The sequence below is a fragment of the Mus pahari genome, chromosome 8 (genome assembly GCF_900095145.1).
Source record: "Mus pahari chromosome 8, PAHARI_EIJ_v1.1, whole genome shotgun sequence".
In the NCBI taxonomy this organism is placed as follows: Eukaryota; Metazoa; Chordata; class Mammalia; order Rodentia; family Muridae; genus Mus; species Mus pahari.
Genome location: NC_034597.1, coordinates 83,177,614 through 83,185,046, shown reverse-complemented (window position 1 = coordinate 83,185,046; position 7,433 = coordinate 83,177,614).

The following is a 7,433-nucleotide window of genomic DNA, read 5'->3' as shown; positions in this document are numbered from 1 at the left end:
CAACTGCTTCCAAGAGGAAGGAGGGCAGGGAAAAAAAAAAAAAAAAAAAAACAAAAAAAAAAAAAAAAAAATGAGAGAGAGAGAGAGAGAGAGATGATAGTCAACTGACCTATTTTTCTTACTCACATAATCACAAACACACTCATATTCTAATTTTCTAAAAACATTATATGATGTTTTTATATACCTCCACATTATATTATATTCATTTTACATGAATCACATTTGCACAGAAAAATTATAGACATAGGATTAAGTAATTCATATTTAAACACATTTAAACTTAAATATAGGTAGAAGATATCAATAATCTTGTATTCAGTCCTTATTAACTACTCTTGTTTTCCCACTCTAACTACCTTCTCTGACCTTGTCCTTAACATGTATTTATGTATGTATGTATGTATGTATGTATGTATGTATGTATGTATTTACTATTTATTATTTATTTAATAATCCAGTAAACTTTATTAGGCTTGTTTGTTGGATTCCAGGTGAAATAACTTGTATTAGCATGGACCAAATACAAGGGATATAGCAATGAAGAAAATTTCTTTCTTTCTTTGTAGTGAGAATAAAACAACTTAGATGTTCAGGGAGTATTGCAGTTCTCATGAACTTTCTCCCTGGTCTTTTCCTCCATCCCTCTCATTTTCTGCTCCAAATGTCATCTGAGTTGGTGAGCTAATGGGCCTCTCTCTGATTTATGAGCGGCTGCTGAAAAACACAGCCTTCCGTAGTTCTTTTGTCTCTAGTCACAGCTACTATGAAAATAACAGTAAAAAGGGGGTGACATATTGTGAAGAATGTACTCTACCTCAATCCATTTAGTCCCGTCTCTTACAGTTATTCACACCCTTTTCCATTATATTTCTCAAGCTGTGAAAGGTAAGATACTATTGTCCCATTTAAAGATGATCATTCAACATTCTTTCTTCTTACTTTCATGACCAGTTATGAATCTGTGCAGACACATATTAGGGACTTCCAGCAAAGTCTTAAGGCAGCACTTGTCCACAGGCATAAACATAAGTTTTCAGATACCAACTTAATAGACAAACTGATATTAGAAATTTTGGGAGGCTTATCTGGTTTACCATACCATACTGGGGAAATACAGTATGTTCTTTGCTTTCTTAGTTTTCACAATACAGTAATTAAAATATGGAATACAATAGAAAACCCTGAAGAAACATATTTTAGTACGAAAGCAAAATCTCAGAGCAAGCAGGCTATAAATCTTGGCAGTTATCCGCTGGAGGAAAATGGAGAAGAGAAGTGAAAATGTCATGTCATTTGAGTCAAGCTGGCATGGTGGTTAGTCAAACAGCTCAGCAGTGGCCACCATTCAGATTTATAAAACCAAACAAACAAACCATCCAAAAGGCCCAAAACAATGGGGAATGCTTAGTAAAAAAAAAAAGATAAAGAAAAAAAGAAAACAAACAAACAAACAAAAAACAAAAAAAAAACGTACATTTTTTTTCTGAATAAGTCTGAAAGGCAGACAGTCATATACTGCATCATGGTCTCTCAAAGTATGAAAAACACTGTACTTGGAGTCGATGTTCTGGGAAGGAAAGCATATTATTTCATTAATATGCTAATTGTGTCTCATATCTCTTTAGCTTAAGATGAACCAGCCTCCCTAGTGACGTCTACCCTCATGACCAGTCCAACCAGGACTGTGTATGTCTGAACTAAGGACTGGCATACCAGAAGGAAGCAGTTTCCCTTAGACGAGACTTTATTGCCTCTTTAACGATACTATATACATTTAGTAAAGCGGCATTAGCTTCCCCACTCAGGCCTATGACCTCCCCAGCTAGGAGCTTTCTTAACTAGGACTCCATGCTTCAAATTTTAACAAGAGCAGGTGCCTATGCTCATTACTGACTAGTCACTGTTACTGCTGGCTATTATATTCTAGATGACTTACAGCTTACAGGGTCCACAGCCAGGAAACTTCTGATGAGAATCCTTCCCTAACAGACCATACACTGTTCTCTCACAGTGTCTCCTACCCTTGCTCTAGGTTGCTATCTCTATATCTTGCGACCAAAATGTGTAGATTCAGCAAAAAGACTGTACCATCTTCCCCAAAGCTGTCAGATACCATTTACAGTTTATTATCGTAGGTGAAGAAAGAGGTAAGGTTTTTTTTTTTTTTTTTTTTTTTTTTTTTTTTTTTTTTTTTTTTTTTTTTTTTTTTTTTTTTTTTTTTTTTTTTTGTTGCAGTTGTGGTTGTGGTTGTGGTGGTAGTTTGGGGGGGGTGCTTTTTGGGGGGGTTGGTTTTGTTTTGTTTTGTTTTCTCATAGTGAATTTGGAGACCTATTGGTTTCTTTCCAAAGCTGGCTTTTTTTTTTTTTTTTCCTACAACGAGTCAATTATAGATAGAAAAAAAATCACAGGAACTGTGAAGGGAGAGAGTTCATTGTAAGTTTATGCTCATTTTATGTCAAAACTTCATGCAAGTCTTGGTACTTTAATAGTAAGATTAAATCTTTGAACCATACACTGGAGAGAGAGAGAGATGGAGAGAGAGAGAGAAAGAGAGAGAGAGGTGTAGAATTCAATAATGAAAAGTAGATCTTGGTATTTTGAGATCAGGGAGGAATAGAAAGTAAATGGATTTCAGAAATCAGATAAAAAGACTGAGCAATAATAAGCAAAGAAAAGCTTAGACAAGCTGGATTGACAACTGGCCTTCAGAATTGGTAGCAGGAAGCTTACTAATAACCCTGACAAACATTTTGAATTAGAAAGAGTTCCTGGAGTTACCTTTGCTTTAAATAGCAGCTATAAATGAGGAGATAGTGGATAGAAAAAGTTACAACAACAACAAAACCCTTTATGTCTTTTAATTTATTTTACTAAACAGATGATCTAAGAATTCTATAAAATGATAAATCACATCGTATAGACAGGAATAAGGGTAGTTTCTGGGGGCAATGTTTGATATAGGAATAGTCAATAGTATTAGGTATAAATATTAAGAAGCCAAAGGATTTTTTGAAGTGTAGCCCATTTTTGGTTAAAAAAAAAAATCCTTAATAGAACAGATGTTTTCAGTTTTAAGGATAGAAAAGTATTTGGTCATACCACAGTAAGCTCATCTCATTCTGTCTGAGACATAAGGAGAAAGAAATATTTCTATAGCATCTAGCATCTAGAATAGAAATCTGAATGTCATGAGTTATCCCATGTCTGGGAACAGAATTAAAGGTTTGCTTGAACAAAAATGAAAACAGCATCAAAAGAATGGATAAAGGAAATGTGGTATATCTTTACAATGGAGTACTGTCCAGCTATTAAAAACAAAGACATTATGAAATTTGCAGTTAAATTGAGGAACTTGAGAAAACTGTCTTGAGCGAGGTAACCCAGACCTAAAATGATATGTATGGTACATACTCACAGATAAGTGGATATTGGTCATAAAATACAAGATACCCAAAAGAAGCCAAGCAAGAAGAAAGGAATAAGTGTGGATGCTTGAATTTCACCTAGAAATGGGGGAAAATTTTCTTAGGAGGTAGATGGAGGGAGAGAATTGGATATGAGAATGGATGGGGAGGGGAATGTGATGGTTTCGTGATTAGGTATGGGGAGAGACAGGATAGATGATCAGATGGCCATGAGAATGAAAAGAAATCTGCAACTGGTGGAAGTGGGCATTGGAGGCTTCTCAGGGATGAGACAGAGCCCTGGGTTAGGGGAAGCTCTAAAGAATCAATGTGTGTGGCGAAAACCTTACCTGAGTCCCATAGCCAAGGAGATATGTGACTGAACAGGCCACCGACTCACTGTAGCCAAGCATAGGGACACCAAACCACCCACAAAACTTTCGACCGACATTTTATCCTGTCAACAAGAAATGCAGGAATGAAGGATGGAGCAGAGGCTGAGGAAATGGCCAAGCACTAACCAATAACTGGCCCAAGAATAGACCTACCACATGGACAAGCACCAGTCCCTCACATTACTAATGATACTGTTATGTTTGCAGACAGGAAGATATCCTCTGAGAGATTCCTCCCAAGAGGCTACTCAGATGTATGCAGAGACCCACAGCCAAACATTGAGTGGTGCTTGGGGACTCTTATGGAAGAGTTAGGGGAAGGATTGAGGGACCAGAAGTCATAGAAACTTTACAGCAAGAATATACAAAGCCTAGATCTAGGCCTCCCCTCAAATAAGAAGCAGATGTGCAGCTACCATGTGGGTCCCAAACACTTGGAGTGGACCTATCTCAAAAGCTGTTGCCTGTCTGTGTGATATGTTCTTCTAGCTGGACTGCCTTATCGGGTGTGAGTGAAAGAAGCTGTGCCTAGGCGTGAAGAGATTTGATGTGCCAGAAAACTAGGAAGGGGGTGGGGCACAACGATTGACATGTAAATAGAATAAATAAATAAAAACTAAAAACTAAAAATTAAAATTAAAACTAAAAAATTTTTAAAATTTAAAAATAAAGAAGGAAAAACCAATTTGCTTGCTTCTGGTAGTCATGGTTGAAAAGTTAGATCAGTCAATTATGAATGACAATTTGTCTCCCTCAGCTTTGAGCTGTATGTGGAATGGAAATGGAAAAGCTTTTTTATGTAATTATTTTCCTTTTTTAAAAAAAATCCATGAATAACATGAGGCAATAAAAATATACAGAAAATAAATTATAGTAACTGGTTTGGGGCTTTAAGTTATCAAGACAGAGGCCACAGGGGACTGGGAAAACAAAAGGTTTAGTAAGTTAGAGAATGTGTTGGGTAATATTTGAATGAACTGAACTTGAAAGATACCATGCAGCTTTCAAAGAATAGGATTCATCACTATTGATAACGAGGAGCCTGTTTTAGGCATGATGACAAACTTTAAAAGTCATCCTTGGAGAGACTGGGATAACAAAGCAGGTAGAGAATAGAATTCAAAAAATTATTGTCACGTGACAGAAAATAAAACTTGTATAATAATCAGGGAGAAAACTCATCACCATGGGATTGAAGAGGATGTGAGTCAGACATGGAAGTGTGTGTTTTTTAAAGTGGCAATAAAATAGCAGTGGCAAAATGGAAAAAAAAAAAAGATAAAGAATGCAGATGTTGTGTACTGACCAATTCAGAAGTTTCAGTACCAGGTTCATTTTAATAGAAAGTTCTGATGTTCTCGAGACAGTTTTTACAGAAGGAGCAAGTCCTGGAGCACCATCACAGATAGAACACATAAAATGCACTCCTGACTCCTTCGGTGGAATCTCACTGGACTTCATGCAATTCCTCAAAGTTGATGTAATAAGGTAATTATATTCATGCTTATTTTGGGAACAATATAGTCCCCAAAATCTGAATGAACATAGCTAGGCATGCTGTGTTCTGTATCTCATTGATACTACTATTGTTAAATCCAGGGGCATAATAAAGAAAGAACAATAGCATCAAACATAAACATCCCTGGTCAGTTTTGGATTAAAATTATCAGAAACTCTTCTGAGAATGTGAAAACAGATACACTACTGAAGCTTGAGACAATGATATAATAATATATGTATGGATATCTGTGAAGATGTTGAGTTTGAATAAATTTAATCAATTCAGACACAATTTGAATGGATTTCATAAGAAGAGAATGGAAATTTAGATCATCCGAAATAAGTTCAGGAATGCTAAACTGCTAAAATTCTATTTAAAGAGCAGATGCTCGGAAAAAAAAAAAAAAAGATGAAAAGTATTAACCAGGAAAACAAAATAATAAACACCTGAAAATACAGTTTAAGAAGTCACAAAAGTGAATGAAGCATTTACTTGCAGTGAGTTAATGAGTTGTTGCTTACAGTTTGTAGACTTAAGTCCAGACATTGTGTAGTAATGAATTATGTTACTTAATTTCTGTATCTTTCACTCATGAATCACTAAGAGTTGATTCTGAGTTTTCTAGGAATCCTATAATTTCCTAGTCTCTGTCATGAGAATTCAATCCTATCTCTAAAAATAAATGAATAATAATCTAAAAATCAATGAATAATAATCTAAAAAATCAATGAATAATAAACACATTAAAGAACAGAAAAGAATAGGTACATATACGTAGAATAGGTCTGTGTTATTGTATATACCAGAATTATTTTCAACTACTATGTGTTATTCTTGCTACTTGCAAATTCTAAACTTTAAATTGGCACAAAGGAATTTCAATTATACCATGAAATTCATAGGTACTCGGGCTTCAAGTCAAATTAAAATTTATTCTTCTAATTCATTCATTAGTGAAGCTTCTGTGGTTGAGCTTCATTTCTGCACTTGTCTTGACTTTATATCTGTACACGAGAAACTCGGAATTTCATTTACAACACTCTCATATTTTCACATATTAGTTCAACTCAGTAATTCTATGAGAGATCTGGAACCATTTCCCAGCAAGACACATATGATCCCCACTTAAAACGATTTTCCTTTGGAGAATAGCCATGATCTTCCATGCATGGTTGCTTCATCTTTGGAAAGAAGTAACAGGCATGCTAACCTAATTACTCTGCTACCTCTGTTATCAAATACTTGGCCCCACCTCAAACCATATGAATTTTCACCACATGATAATATGCCACAACAAATTGACTCTGTTGGCTACTCTCTCATTTCTCAATTAGCATGTCTCTCTGAGACATTTTTAATTGATTAAAATCTTAGTTTATTTCGGGATAAGTATTTGGTCATCAGATAATATCAGTCCTCTACCTAGCCTTTAAACAGTTATTTTTCAATTACTGAATAATATCAATTTAAATAGTGTCATAAAATTTCCACGTCAATCTCAAGTAAATTGTTAGAAGCATTCAAATAATTAGTCACTCAAAAAGTTGCTCCACCAATATTTTTAATACTTGAACTATTTTAAGACTCTTGATTTCTAAGTTTGCTCCATTTTTACTAGAGCTATATAAGCATGTATATTATATATTTATGGGATAAAGTGAGAAAAAAAAGAAAAGTAGACGAAAATGAAGGAAGAAATATTGAAAGACAAGAACTGGAAGGTGAGTCTAGGATAGTTTTGGCATTCCTACCTCCATCATGGGTGAGGGAAGGATAATAGTCACAGGGCAATGCACAAAACCCAATAAGAGTATTATTTATTAATTCCTATTAGAACATATAATGCTTTTATGGCAAGGGTTACTTTTTAAATAGGTTATTTATTATTCATGTCCTCCAGTAGATGATATGACAATATGGAAAGAGTGTCTCTACCAGTTAATTATTTTGTGACTGGAAAAGCAAACAATCAGTGATTAATATTGAAATAGTAATTAAGTATAATTTATAATCTTTTGCTCTCTAGGTGATTAAATGACCTGCTCTGAGGTTAAATATATTTGGTATCATAAACCAACTGGTCCTCTGTTGTGAATATATATGTATACACATATACATATACACATACAC